We start from the raw sequence: 16647 nt of genomic DNA on the forward strand, positions 1-16647 counted from the left end.
TTATCTATTTTGAAGGCATGATCTTGATCAATAGTTGTGTCTTAATCTCTTGTTGGGGAGATTTTATTGCCATCTGATCTATCCATTTCAAAGGGATGATTTGCATCGATGGCCAGCATTCATTTTTCAAGGAAAGTAGATCCCCCCATGGTCAAATTTTAGTTTTGTAGTCAGATAATATGTCACGTTATCTCTCCCCACATTTTTTCTCCAATGGTGTCAATTAGCTTCTTGCAGCCATGACACATTACCAAGGCCAATTCTTCAATGTTGAGCAACTTCTTGGGTCTTTTTTGCATGATTCCATTGCACTCCATGCCTCTTTAATTCATGTAATGATTAGATTTTTTGTGATTTGATCTCTTACAATTGGGCACACTCATTTTTCTCTTCCTGTCACTTCCAGCAGTAGTTGCACTTCATGATTTGACTTTCTTCTGATATTTAGTTATTACTTACTCTACAACTCAACTCCACCTTGGTTGGTGTTTGAACTCCATAGCTAAAATTAGAGTTATGCCTAAACTCTTTAAAAGGCACTTGTAAATATTTCCTATTGGAAACATGAGAGGAGTAACTCAGAGGGGAGGGGTGAATCAATTACCACAAAAACAAATCCAAGATCCCTTAAGATGTCAATACAGTGCAAAACCAAAACTCTATTGAAAATGAAACATTATTATAAATCAATTATCAAAACAACACTCAATTTACACTAAGAAGTATTGTCACTCAATAAAGACTGAAATAATCACTTCTAAAAAAATTTAGTGTGTTTATCCTTAATTAACTTAGTTGCATAAATCAAATAACATGAACACTAAAGGCACTAGGATTTAACATGGAAACCCAATTTTGGAAAGCCACCAATTGAAACTAGTTACTATTTTTGACTCTTCTGAAGTGAACCCTATTAGGATCCAACCCTATTAAAGGTTACAAAACATGCTATTAGGTGTGACCCTATTAAAGGATTAAATTCACCCTATTAGGAGTGGCCTTGTTAGAAGTCTTTAGATACTTCAATTTAGAAATGCCACCTTGTTAGAGGATTTACAAAATAGTTGTTAGGCTAACTCTATTAAGAGATTTGATTCACTACTACAATTATTAAAGAGTAACAATGACCTTACTTGATTGTTGATGCAACTATCTTTGCTAATTTTAGATCTCTATTTTGGCTTGAATATTTGATCGTCCTTGATCAGAATGTTCTTTGTAGTTTGGTCAACTCAAATACTCTAATATCCTTCTAATTTGCTTCCTTAATTTATCTTCTTCAATCCCTTGCTTCTTACAATTCAATCATAAACTTGACTTTATATCTATATGATATACCTTTTCAAGTTGGTTTGAATACACTTTCAAACAAATAATATTATCCCTTGAGTTAGCTAGAACTAACCAACAAAATTGTCAAATCCAATATGTTGATACATGAAAATCTTTTGTTAGCCAACCCAACTCGATCAACACTAACTTAGAAAATACTTTCCTTTAGTCTTCCTTTTGTAACTAAGTGATCTTAGTTAACACTAGTTCTATGCCAACTTTCCTTTAATAACTGAGTTAACTTAGTTAACATTGTTTACCTACAAAATTTTCTAGAACACTCAACATACACAAGAGACTTCCTTCAATGCCCAAGTGAGCTTATTTGAAATTAATGGCTTGGTAAATACTTGAAATTTGTGTAACATCAAAGACAACATACAATTAACTAATTGTATTCAAAATTTCCTAAGGGTTTTTCTTTTCTTGTATTTTGCAACAACATTATGCTCTACAACTTTTTCCTTCTATTAATTAAATAGCTCTATTTCTTACCTCTTCTTTCCATTCATAATTTGTGAATCTCTATTACCTTGTAGTGAATGTTTCTTCTCTAGATTCTAAGATTTACATGTGTTTAATTTACTGGTGAATTCTTGTGTTGTAAAGTTTTTCCTTCCTTTCAGCACCTAGTCGGTTTCCAGCCTACATGTGAGTTCTTTCAAGGTAGATTAGAGTTTAGATCTATGTATTGGAGTGTTTCATTGATGCTTTGTGTAGTTGTAGGAATTTTTGTAACCACATTCTATCTTGGTGCATCACCCCCACTTTCTCTTTCTACAATTCCTTTCATTTTCCTTCTCCCTTTTCCTTCCCAGCAGTAGTTTAGGTTCACCTTGATAGTAAGGAAGTCAGCCTCCTCTAGAGATTTGACTTCAAAGCACAAGTCATACACTTGGAGTTAATTTCTATGTTAGACATTATTTCTTGAGGTGCATACATCATGCAAGGGTGTAGAATTTTGTGTCAACAATTTTTGGCACATCTAGTGGCGCATGGATTTTCAGCTTCATAAGTTCACTTGTTAGCCAGTCTGTGACCTATTCATTGACAAATTGGGTTTTTTTTCTCAATGAAATCAGCCTTTAGAGGCAGTCATCAAACACCATGGAAACTTTAAGTACATCTATTGGTTTCAACAGACCAAGTTCTAGTACAATTTTGATGAAGGGTGATCACCTTAATACCATAAAGTCGTAACATAAACAAAGAAACAATAGTAATTTGTGAGAACAAAATATGGGCTTCTTATTATTACCACAAATAAGAAATTAAAAAATTAAAAATTAAAATATGTTAACCTACATGGGTGCCTTCATACAATAATTTACAAGACAAAGCTACAAAATATCACCTAGAACTATCCTAGACAATGTTTAGGCATTTCCTAAATAGGCAATTTTCTATCGCATGGGAAGATTCTAGACATTCAAACTTAAAACCTAATGCAAATAGACCCTAAAAATAGATATAAAGATGACCAAATACATTTTTGACATTTATTTTAGACATTTTGGTCAACCCAACTTTGGAAGGCCTTAACCCAAGTTATTGCTCTAATTGGCTATTATAACCACTTTTCAAAAACCCCAACTTCTGATCTATAGGCTTGGATCAGAACAAGTGCCCATCCATCAAGTTTTTGGGCCTCATCCAGACATTGTAAGACCTCCAAAGGTGAGCCTAGATTTTATATACCAAAATTACAAAAAAAAAATCTAAAATAAATCCATGAATATGCATGATATGGCACTGAGCTTCAACTAGTAGGCTAATATATCCAAGATGAATATCCACCTCTAAAATTAGGAAATTTTGACCTTATATGAAAAACTTATTAAAAATATTAAGTTCTTAGAAATAGTAACCCCCTATCTACTAGTCCTAATTAAAATAGAAAAGTCTAAAAATAAAAATATTTTTGGGTGATGAAAGATTACTCTTACACCCTGAATGATCCTGCATCAAATTTTCAATTGTTATATTTCCCCAAGATTTTTGTAAAGTTGTTTTGTTAGATGCCTTATCATGGACCCACTCCATAAAGACTCCTCTCATTTTCTTGCATATGATGAAGAGGCTAGTTTTACCAAAAACCTTCATATTATTTTTGGTCATGAATGTGTTGAGATTTCCCCCTACAAGTTCATATCAATACAAGAGTTTTAGGATAAACAAGAGAGTAAAAAAACCAAGCTCATATGTTGACTCCTACTTAGGTTTGATCTCCCCTGCAACATCAAATGATCAATCCACTTAGTTTCCCATAGATCCTTATAAATCCCAAGGCCAAGTTAGAGGAGCTCTACAACCACATAGATGGCTTGTGCCTTGGCTTTTCCAAATTGGGAAGGAATTTTGATGGAGTTCATAATCCTTATAATTTTTTAGATAGTAGGAACTTTTCCTTTATTATGCTCCTCATGAGTTTTTAGATTTATGTGATTTGTAGCAAAAAAGGGATGTGGATATCTAACCCTTATGTATGTTAGTTGGTGTCTAACATAGTTGATATTTTCAAAGAGGCTCACAAGGCTCTCCATCTTGTGTAGCAATGATCTGATTAGGATCTAGGACTATTACAAAGAAATGCTAACCAATTACATAAAGTTAGTTTTAAACTTTAATGAATCAAATTAACATAATTGAAAAGAAAGAAAAACACAAAATTAAATGATAGAATGAGAAATGAGAGATAGGGACACAACACATTTGATCTTAGAGTTCATCTAGTATGGACTACATCTCTAGGTCTTGCTCCAATAGGGGGACCAATTCGATTAACTACAAAATTAGGTACAAGTGTTTAGAAAATCACTCCCTTCAAGTTCAACAACATCATGATGTTCCAAAGTATAGGAATGATCACACCTTCATAATTTCTCTCTCCTTCTCAGCACTTGGACATTCTCTCCATTTCAGAATGAAACTAAGAGCCTCCTAACCCCATTTTTTATACACAAAATTAGCCAAAATAAGGCTATAACAAAAATTTACAAAAATAAGCCCTTCAATTAATTCCCCTCTCGGAATAACCCCTATACCCTTTTAAGAGATTTGATTTTATCTTATTGTAGAGGTTAAAATTTAGCAAATAATCTTTATTTGCTAAGTTAGGTGGGATATGGTTAAAATTTAAATATCATATCTTGCCTTTATAACTTCAGGTCCTGAAATGCTACAATGGTAGGTTTTTTTTGGTTAGGCCACCAATCGAGGGTTCCAACCCCATTAGCGGCCCCCTTTGTGCAAACTTGGGTGGTGTTTAAACTTCAAATAAAATAAGGTGCTTATTATGCTTAAATGCCATGTGTGGTATAGTGGTAATTTGTTGCCATTAGCAATGGGGTAGTTATGGGCTCAAATCCCACTGCAAATTTTTGCCAATCGACTTCTAGTAGTACATTATCATGACATCATCAAGGTCTTTTTTTCCAACAAATTCAAACTATCATGACTTTCACATACGAACTCTAATTTTGATGAAACAAACCTTGTTGGAAAGCTCTCGAAGAGATCTTCAATTCAAAATCCATTATTGACCACTTTTGAGATTTTTTTTTACCTCTTTTGACCTCTATACTTGGTTTGACAAAACATTAACTGGTCATATCTCAAGCATACGGACTCTATTTTCATACATTCGAGTTGCATTGGATTCAAAATTTTGAGAACTTTAACATGGTGTTGATTTTTGGATCTTAAAAGATCTTTAACCTTTAGTAGATCTTAAAAGATTAACATTAATTAATTTGCAAGCATAAGAGAAATAACATGAACACATGAGACACCAGGATTTAACGTGGAAACCCAATATGAAAAAAACCACCAATGTAACTAGTTACTATTTTTCACTCTTCTAAAGTGAGCCCTATTAGGAGCCAACCCGGTTAAAGGTTACAAAACACATTGTTAGGTGTTACCTTGTTAGAGAATTTAATCACCCTATTAGGAGTGGCCTTGCAAGTGGTCTTAGAAAAATTCAATGGAACCATCACCTTGTTAGAGGATTTACAACTAGCTATCAAACCAACTCTATTAAGAGATTTTGGATCACTACTACAATGGTAAGAAAGTAACAATGAAATGACCTAATTGAGATGCAACTGAATTGTTGATTACAGATCTATGTTATTGTTCATTCTAGATCCTTTCTGATTGAATATTACTTTGTTGTTCCACTGGATATGTAACCATCCTCCAATTTTTCTCACACATTTTCCTTCTTAATCATTCAATACACTTGCATACTACTAAAAATCACAACTTGACCTTATATTTACATCATTCAAATTGTCAAGTTGGCTCAATACAAATTACAATGACCAAGAATCATTACCATAGTCGGTTGGAATCAATAATTGAAATAATTAAACTTCATATCTCAAATTAATAAAATCCTTCAATAGCCAACCTAGCTCGATAAACATTGGTTCTAAAATGATTTCCTATGTTAACCAACAGATGCTTGGTTAACACTGTGAATTTGCAAAATCCTTTGGCAACCGAGTGAACTCGATTAATACTAACTCTGACCAACTTTCCTTTGCTAACCATGAGAACTCAATTAACACTACTTTCTACCATAATTCTTTCAATTCTTGAGTGAGATTAGTAGACACTATCTTCAAAGAGAAATCTTCATGAACACTCACTAGATAGAGAGAATTGTCTTGCTGACCAAGTGAACTCGGGATTCACTGACTAACAACTAATATGACAGTTGTATAACATCAATGACAACACATAATTAGATAATTTTATCCAACAAGAAGATGTTCCATGTAGCAAAATATGCTTGTCATACTTGTTGATTCATTTAGTTTCCCACATTCATGAAAGGAGAATCCAACTTTTGAGGAGGGAAAACTACTTCGACAAGCCAGTCAATGGTTTTTTATTTCTATTTTGTAAATGATTGTACATATTAGAGTAGATTTTTTTTTTTTCTTTCCAAGAAGTGCACAAGAATTGCTATTCCCTCCTAGATATAGCATTTTTTGTAAGTTTGTTGGTTGCAATGGAAGATTTTTGTGAAGCTATAGGTGGAATGGAATCTTATTCTTTTAGGTGCCTCCATGACTAATGGATTTCTTAAGGCCATTGATACTATTCTTAGTAGGAAAGCATCCCCCCTGAGTCACCAAGAATGTTGGCTTTTTTTGCCTCCATTCAATCCATTACTAATATCAGATCAGAGAAACCTTCAATGGGCTAGATTCTTTACAAATGAGATCAATGGTTGTCATTTCTTTGTATTTGGTTTCGTAGGGTTTCACAAAGATACAAGACACTACCACTTATCTCCATTCTAATGTTTCTTTATATTGCATTATTTATTTGATGCTCCAAAATCTAAAATTGTGCCATGTGGTGGAAGGTCCCACTTTATACGTTATCTTTTCTCTTTTTTGGGTCACCTTGATCTCATGGCTCTCATGCTATTTTCCCATCCTTGCAAATGTGCGAGATGTTGCCACATGTCTTTGAGTGGTCATTCTATGGTTTTCTAAGGGTGGTTGACATGCATGTCATCCTCTTTCATGGTGCCACATTGCTTCATTGTGGTGTTTCGTTATGCTATAATGTTTCTTCAATTCTCTAGAGCCCAAAATGGTACCACGTGCTAGGGGTCCCACCTTTTGTGTTATTTACTTCCTTCTTTGTTGAGATCACCTTGATCTAATGAATCACATTTTTTTGTCTTCATTGTTTCCCTTTATGAAGATGCAATAGTCATTGGATTTGGCGCATCTTAAATATTTCTCGTGACATCTTAATCATTTGTTTTGAAGAGAGGATCTTGGTGAACAATTGCATATTAATCTCTTGTTGGGGAGATTCTCTTGTGATCTAGGCCATCCATTTCAAAGGGATGATCTACATCAATGGCCAACATCCATTTTTGGGGAAATTAGATTTCCCACCCCCCTTCATGGTTAAATATACATTTTATGGGCAGATTACACATCATGTTATCCATCCCTACATTTTTATCCAATGGTGTGAATCAATTTCTTATGGCCATAAGATGTTACCAAGGATAGTTATTCAATGATGAGTGACTTCTTGGGTTTTTTATTCATGATTCCATTCCACTCCATGCCTCTTTAATGTATGTAATGATCAATTTTTTGATGATTTGATCTCTTAGAGCTAGGAGCACTCTTTTTTTCTCTTCCTATCACTGCCAACAACAATTTCACTTCATGATATTTTCTTCTGATATTCACTGATTGCTTCCTCTACAACTCAACTCCACCTCGATTGGGGTTCAGAATTCATAGTTAAAATGAAAGTTATACCTAAAATCTTTAAAAGGAAATTGTAAATATTTCCTAAGGGTTCTTCTTTGCTTGTATTTTGTAGCAGCATTATTCTTTGCAACTTTTTCCTTCCATTAACGAAATATATATATATATTTCTAAACTCTTCTTTCCATTTACTATTTGTGCATGTCTATTTCCTTGTAGTGAATGTTTCTTTTCTAGTTTTTAATGGTTTCATGTTGTGTTTAATTTACTAGTGAAGTGTTGTGTTGTGAATTGATTCCTTCCTTTCAACATCCAATCATTTTCCAACCTACATGTGAGTTCTTTGAAGGTAGATTAGATTTTAGATCTATGTATTAGAGTGTTTCATTGATGTTTTGTGCAATTGTGGGAAAAGTTGTAGCCACATTCTATCTTGGTGCATCACCCCCCCCCCCCCCCACCACCGCCCCCCCCCCAACTTTCCCTTCCTATAATTTATTTTATTTCCCTTCTCACTTTTCCTTCCTAGTAGTAGTTTAGGTGCACTCTAATAGTAAGGAAGCCAGCCTCCTCTAGAGATTTGACCTCAACGCACAAGTCCCACACATGGAGGTCATTTCCATGTTACAAAAGGTTGCTTGAGGGTCATACCTCAAGAAAGGGTGCAAACTTTTGTGTTAATAGTGATCTCCCAAGAAATCCAAGTCTTTCACCTCTATGAGTATCACATAGATCCAATGAGTGTTAGTTACTCCATTTACTCTCATGAGAGATGGGTTTGTTTTAACTACTACTCATAAAATATGGGTCCATGAGTTTGACTCAAAAACTACATCTAGATGATTTTGATATTAATATCATAATTTGACTTGATGTAGAAAATATCTTTAACTTATCAATTGGTGAGCTTAAGGGGCTTTGTAATGAATGGTTCATAAGGCACAACACTTTTTGAAGGTTTTTCAAATGAATTTGCAAGAAAAGTGGGTTTAACTATGGAGGAAATTTTGTAGCTAATTATGCCCAAGTTGGAGTAAAATTGGGATGGGTGACCTCCTAGGACATCTTGATACTTCATCTTTGTAAGCATCTACTAGATTCAATAGGTGCTAAGTATTCCATTCATTTTCATGAGAGATGGGTTTGTGTGAGCTACTACTCATAAAATATAGGTCAATGAGTTTGACTCAAGAACTATGTAGATGAATTTTGATAGCAATATCACAATTTTAATTATTGTGGAGAATATCTCCTACTTATCAATTGATGAGCTTAAGTAGATTTATAACATGATTGGTTCATAACGCACAACACTTGGTGAAGGTTTTGCAAATGAGGTTGCAAGAAGAGTGGTTTTAACCATGGAGGAAACTTCATAGGTAAGTGCACTCAACTTGGAGTAGTATTGGGATGGGTGACCTCCTAGGGTGTACTAGTGCTTCACCTCTCTAAGAATCATCTAGATCCAATGAGTATTAATTTTTCCATTAATTCTCTTGAGAGATGAGTTTGTGTGAACTACACTACTAATAAAACATGGGTCAATAAGTTTGAATCAAGAACTACATAGATGAATCTTGATAGCAATATCACAATTTGACTTGTTGTGGAAAATATCTCCTACTTATCAATTGATGAGATTAAGGGGATTTCTAATGTATGGTTCATAAGGTACAATACTTGGTGAAGGTTTATATGTAATATTGAAAGAAAAGCTAGTTTAACCATGGAGGAAACTTTGTAGTTAAGTGTGCTCAAGCTGGAGTAGTACTCAGATGGGTAACCTTCCAAGAAGTCTTGGTGCTTCACACATATGAGAATTGCATAGATCCAATAAATTTTAAGTGGTACATCCATTTTCATGAGACATAAATTTTTTTGAACCACTGATCATAAAACATGTGCCAATTAGTTTGACTCAAGAACTACATAGATGAATCCTGATAGAAATATCTCAATTTGACTTGTTGTGGAAAGTATCTCCTATGTATCAATTAGTGAGCTTAAGGGACTTTCTAATGAATGGTTGATAAGGAAAAAAACTTGGTGAAGGTTTTGCAAATGAGGTTTCAAAAAGAGTGGTTTTAGCCATGGAGAAAACTTCATAATTAAGAACACTCAAAATAAAGTAGTACTAGAATGGGTGACCTCCTAGGAAGTCATGGTGCTTCACCTCTATGAGCATCACCTAAACCCAATGAGTGTTAAGTATTCCATATTTCATTCTCCTGAGAGATGATTTCATATGAACCACTTCCCATAAAACATGGTCAATGAGTTTGATTCAAGAACTACACAATTTAATATTGATAGTGATATCACAATTTGACTTGCTATGGAAAATACCTCCTACTTATCATAAGTAATATTTTGTTTTTTTGTTTTTTAATAGAGGTTCAAGTTTGTACTAGGGCATAATCTAGGCCTCATCCCTTGTGATATGGGAACCTTTCACTATGAGAGAATTAGTACTTGGTGGGCTTATTTGAATACATTCAATTTTACCAATAGAATCTATTGGTTTAACTTATTCTTTGATTTACCTTTTTTTAAAAAAAAATTGTAATATTATTTTTTCTTATTTTAAAGGGAAGAAATTATTTGATTTAATTTCATAAGATTTCAATTAATGAATTTCTTTTCAAAATCAATTATAAAAAATAATTGAATCCTAAAAGGAGTTTAATGGATAAAGTATATGGTCTAATCATTGGATTGATTTGTGTTGACAAGACTTTTCAACATAATTGAATAATAGTTTAACACAATTTTTTCATATGAACTTCTAAGTTGTGTAAGTGTCTACATACCAAAAAGGTGTACTTTTGACCAAAATTGAAATAGGGAAAATTGTCTTTTGTACATTTTAGTATGGATTTTAGGGTATGTGTAGGATCATTGTCAACCAAACTATGCTCTTAAGTGGCAATAAAGAATCAACAAATCAAGGTTATGTCAACTTGGAATACTATTTTCTACTTGTTATAATTTTTACATCAAAAAGTTGAGACAAAAGAATCTCTAGGAAATAGAATTTAGTTTCTAAACTACTAGTCCTTATCTGAAAAAAATTAAAAATTAATTGGTCAAAATTTGAATTTTAATGCAATAGTACAAAAATTTTAAGACAAAATAAGAAGTTGACTTATGTCTAACCACCTTAATTAAAATCGAATGATAATATTTTTAAATAATATTCTAGATAAAAGACATATACTCATGCCTAGATGTGACACATATTTTTGGGTATTTTTATTCTAAATAAGCAATTTATTATTAATTTTCTACTTTAGAATTTTTGGAATAAATAAACTCTCATGTCTAACCACCTTAACTAATTCTAAACTCTACAAAATTTAGTTTTTTATTTATTTTTACTTATTGTAGAAGAAGCATAGAATGTGATGCATCTTTTGGATTTCAAATATGTTCCACCATTTGAAATTTATAGCTATTTTTCAAGTAGTGTGTCAATCAACACTTTATACATAACTCCATTAGAAAATAAGTAATAATTACTTACTGAACTCATAATTTGAAAAACTTTACATTTATGGAAAGCTAATAACATTCTTAAGAAACCCTTTTCATTTCATCAATTTTTTGGTAAAAGCAAATCGTCAACTACATGTTTGAAGTAAAAAACATACTTGAGAACAATGCAAAAACACATTTTCGGCACATTTTTAAAGTTGACCATATAGGGTCAGTATCAAAAGATGTAGTAGGTCTTATAAATGTATTAATTGTTCTCATTTAGTATTAGGATAGGTGAGAAAAAAGTTGGAATAGATTTTGAAATGCTTTGAGGCATTTCAAAACTACATATTTTTCACATTGTCACTTTTTGGCACACCATGATCCTAGACATACACTTTAACCAACATCATAAATTTTTTTGGTGTTTTTAAATTGTTCCACAAATTTTTTCAATGAACAAGAAAAATCATTAATCTAATCAAGAATAAGAGAGCATAGCATTTACCACAGTCCCAACATTTATGCAAAAATGGTCTGATAAAGACATTTACTATAATTAAAAATTGGAATAACGGCATAGCTACCACAACTTTTCAACTGATTTGAGTCCAATTATTTGGAGAGTTAAAATGAGTGAAAAGATGTTATAGCATTAGGAAACCATCTTAATTACTTACCTCGTGCTTGAGCACATTCCAATGGTTATGATAGGAGTTGTTAACTTAACACCCACACTTGTTGATTTAATATCCAACATTTTTTACAAGATTGTACCAATAGTTGTAACTTTAAATTTGTTCTTGCTAATGATGAATACCAATAATTGAATGAAAGCTATCCCTTTTCCCAAAATAATACTAATAGTGTGATGCCACATCATCTGCACAAGTATGGGGGTCTTCTTAGAATATATAGTTCATTGAAATAACTGGGTGGGGATTAGTTATCCAACTAATATCACAATTAACAACCTTAAATAATCTTAACCATATGAGTAATATAAACTAAAACCACAACAAGATACTCATACACAATAACACTAGATATGTTAACTAGGGAAACCGTTGATCAAAGGGAAAACTCTAGTGGGGATGGTACCCACAAGATGATATACTAATATAAATATTCCTTGTTCAAGGATAGACCCTATTAGGAGTCTATTACAACATTCAATACATATGAGTCCCTATTAGGAGACTTTGAGTCCATGTTAGGAGATTCCAACCCTATTAGGAGTTGTGCCAACCTTATTAGGAGTTGTGGAAGATAGCTAGATCCACTACCCAAACAACTTCAAGGGCAAGACCAATGAACCCATTATCCAAATGATCTTTGTATTATTCCTTGCAGAATAATAGAACTAAAATGCATTTTGTTCCTCTATCTTTGTCATGTCAATTAGACCTTTGCTCCTTCAAATCTTGTAACCAGATCTCAAATCTCACATCCAACAATCCCTTGGATCACTTATACGCACTCAATAAGCATTTAGCTTCTTTTTGCAATTCTCACTTCAATAATGACCATAATACACATCACATATATGATCACACTTTTAAAATCAAGGAAAAAATCTTTCCTTTATACCATATCTTTGTAATAATTCCTTTAATCAGCCTTGAGGCTTTCCCAATTAATTAAAATAAGATAATTAATTAATTACAATTATAATAGCATTTTTGGCTCACAGTCTATACAACACTTCACACATTTAATACTAAGGCTTGAATGCTTGTTGATGTTATCATCTGACTATCCTCTATCACTGCCTAACTGTGTGTCTCTTCATTACATCTCTGATGTAATATAGCCAATAATCTTCAAGAACTAATTTCCCAATACTCTTTCTCTAAACTACTCTCTATAAATTAGATACAACTTTCATATGTCGTCAACCTAAACTATGTGCACTTAGTCATGTCATTAGGACATTATGTTGGACATGTCCATAACTACACATGACTATACAATCAAACCATTATCCATACCATCAAGATATATGCCTACTACTCAACAAGTCTTTACTGAAACAATGTGATTTTGAATAATTGAAAAACAAATTTATGAATGCAACATATCAATACTCTCCAATGTTCAAGATTCTCCCCTAATTTATTGTCATCAACATTCATATTAACAATCTCCCCCTTTGGCATTGATGGAAAAATAGATGAAACACATCTAAGTTCCAAGATTACCAAGTAGTACTCTATTGTTGCTTCTATCCTCATCTCATGCATACTCTCACCCATGCTTTAGGAAAATTTTTTCATGCATATTCTCCCCCGTTGACATTAATGTCAAAGTCCTCAAACTCAATGTACCAATTTTTAAATACCAACTATTAATCAACTACTCCAAGTCATCAATCAACTTGAGTGTCCAAATACATTGTTCAATACCAAATACCAAATAATAAATACCAAGAGACCTCAATGAATTAGTACATACTAGATACTCCCCCATACAATAAGCATCATCATTTAGTCTAGTAAAATATTAGTGTTCTATACCACTAGACTAATGCACTCTCTATATCACCTACTCAGAAGTAGGTAGGGGCATAATTCCAAGCATACCTCTCAAGTACTCAAATGTATCTTTAGGAAAAGGATTCATAAAGATATATGAAATCTAATCCTTAGTACTTACATGCTCCAATCTGATCTCTTCTCTATTGCTTTCTCTCTTATCACATGATACATATGTGCTTTATCTTAGAATTCAATACAAGATTATTAGACATACTCATTGTACTTGTGTTATCATAGTAAATGATAATTAGTTCTTCAATCTCAACTCTGATATCCTTCAACATCTGCTTCATCCACATAACTTGATTATAGTTATTTGTTGTTGCAACACACTCTACCTCAAAAGTACTCTATGAAATACAATCTTGCTTCTTTCTTAACCAAGAAACCAATCTTCCTCCAAGAAAGAATTCTCCACCACTGGTACTCTTTCTATCATCTATACTGTCTACCTAATCAACATCAGTATATGCACAAAGTGTGAAATCACTTGATCAGTCATACCAAATTCCATAATCAAATGTCCCTTTTAGATATTTGAATATTTTCTTAATTGTTGCAAAATGATATTCCTTAGGATCATCTTGAAATCTATCTATAATCTCAACTACATTTTCTATATATGGTCTAGTGTGAATTAGATATTACAAATCTCCAATCATTGATCTATACTTCTACTCCATTGTAGGTGTATCATCTTTGTTGGATAACTTGTGACTAGTTATCATAGGTGTCACTAGTACATTTGCACTTGTTTTTCTACCAAAATTTTTGACCAAACCTATGATTCCTTCTTCTTTTTTGTTTTCATTCTTGTGTTGGTTGTAAATAAAAAATTTATGCCCATTTTGGTTAAAATTTTGACCAACTTCAAAATCACATTATGTTATAACAAAAAAAGAAAAACTTTTATAATGTTATGTCGCATTATATTATTAAAGCTTTGTATGAGCATGGGCAGCAACAAGCTTCATTCATGCATCGACTAATCTGTTGACAAATTTTCCTATGTATTGGGGCTTTGCCCATTTTGGCTTTGCATAGATTAGCTAGCATACACTAAGTCCTAAGCATGCAGCTAGAGAATTCCATTGTTTTAGGTTCTTCTTCTCTTCCAAGGCTTGATGCATACATTTTTGATTTTAGATCTTCAACTTTGGAGTTTTTCAATTGATTTTTTTTTTGGTGTCATGTAGGTTGGATTGGGAAAGAGCAAAGGAAATAGTGAGGGATTGCCTTGATGACAGCTCCTCTTAATCCAAGCATGGCAACATGATCCCATTTCTCTCTCATCTTAGTATTTCTAAAATTCACTTGCTATTTTCAAAAACTTTTCTTGGTTTTCTAGTAGTTTTCTTTTAGGTTTTAATGTCGAGGCCCAGCCTATTCTAAAGGTTGTGAAATATTAAAACCATTAATGGTGTTGTTTAAATTTCTTCTAAAAATCATGGTGAATTTGTATACCCATGCTTGCTTTAACTTGTTGAAGGGCTCTCCATTTATTAGACCGAGATTTTTTCTATTATGGAGTAGAGAAGCTTGAACAATGTATATGTGACAATCTTGACCCTGAATATAGAGGAAACTGCTAAAAATTTGTCTCATGCCATGGTATTGTCCTTTTTTGTCTTTAATAGCTCAATATGTTGTTACATTTATGTCTTTGTTGTGAGATCAATCATATGATTGGAAAATCATAGACTCAAGGCAGCAATCAGATTCTAGGTGATATTTAAATGATCTTGCATTACCTCAAGATAAGGTATCAGTAATGCTTGAATTTCATTAGTCTTATCCCTTAATCAACTTTCTACTTGTAAGAGATTATGTTGATATCTATTACTCAGGAGTAATGTAATGATGAAGTACAGATATCAAGCTTTAGTGTCTTTGCACTTGCTTCTAGATCTTTACTCGCTTTCTACATTTTGTCTTTAATTTTATTGGTAAGAAATGGAATATCACACAACTTATTGAACAATGCTAAAACATTTTGCACATTTTTTTCTAACTAGGTAACTTGGGTAGACAAACCCACTTGTTGTATAGCAATCTTTCTTACAATCATTTTCAACACTTTATGTTCAAATTTCTTCTTATCTCTTTCCATCAACTTAGACTTGGTATCCACATTAGGTTCATGATATTTTCAATAGTTTCACCAATTTATCCAAGATTGGAGTCTTCCCATTCAATGTACTATTAGGCACAATTTCCATCATTATGTCTTCCACATCATCAAACATTCTTTATTAGCTTTTCTAGCATGCAATTCACTTCATACAACCACGACATCTACATCCAAAGTGTTTGGATTGAAATCACATATAATTATCACTTGATCATGAAATAATTGATTTGGGAAAGTTGGATAAATGTTCTGAAAGAAAGAGGCAACAAGACTTGTATGAGTATCTGAGAATGGAGAAGTGGTAGATGGAATGGAGGAACAACTGGATGGAGAGTGCATAATCAATCACACTAGCCCCACCACTATGAGGCCTGCAAGTGAAGAAGTGGGAACCTAGCTAGGAAGTGATGACATTGCAAAGATTTTTTCCTTACTAATTCTCTCTCTACATTCCATAAAAGCATGCCTCTTAGAAAGTGATTTATGTGAAACGTCTTGATCAATAAATGTTTGAAAACTCCTCATCTTTAATCCCTCTCATTTAGAAATGCAAAGGATTCAACATTCCTTCTTAATATCTTCAATATCTTGATAGTTTATATGTTTAAAGTATCAAAATCACCATATCTGAGAGCAAGGCTACTCAATCTATAGAAATAATTTTTTACTTTGCATACCCAAGTTGTTCGTGAGTACTAAAACCAATGCTTAGCAATATTTGTATCAAGAAGCCAAATCATTATGCAAAGGAAAAAATTATAATAAGATAGAGTGGTTGAAGCACAAGTCTCTTCCAGATTCATAAGTTTTATCAAGAAATGTTCATCAATTTTAAAAGTTAAAAAATTGTTAAAAAACTATCTTAGTTATTACTTTAGCATTTTACTTGCATTTTTTATTTTCCACTACAAATTGG

Source organism: Cupressus sempervirens, chromosome 1 (assembly GCF_028749045.1).
Source record: "Cupressus sempervirens isolate cs-2001-9-10 chromosome 1, ASM2874904v1, whole genome shotgun sequence".
In the NCBI taxonomy this organism is placed as follows: Eukaryota; Viridiplantae; Streptophyta; class Pinopsida; order Cupressales; family Cupressaceae; genus Cupressus; species Cupressus sempervirens.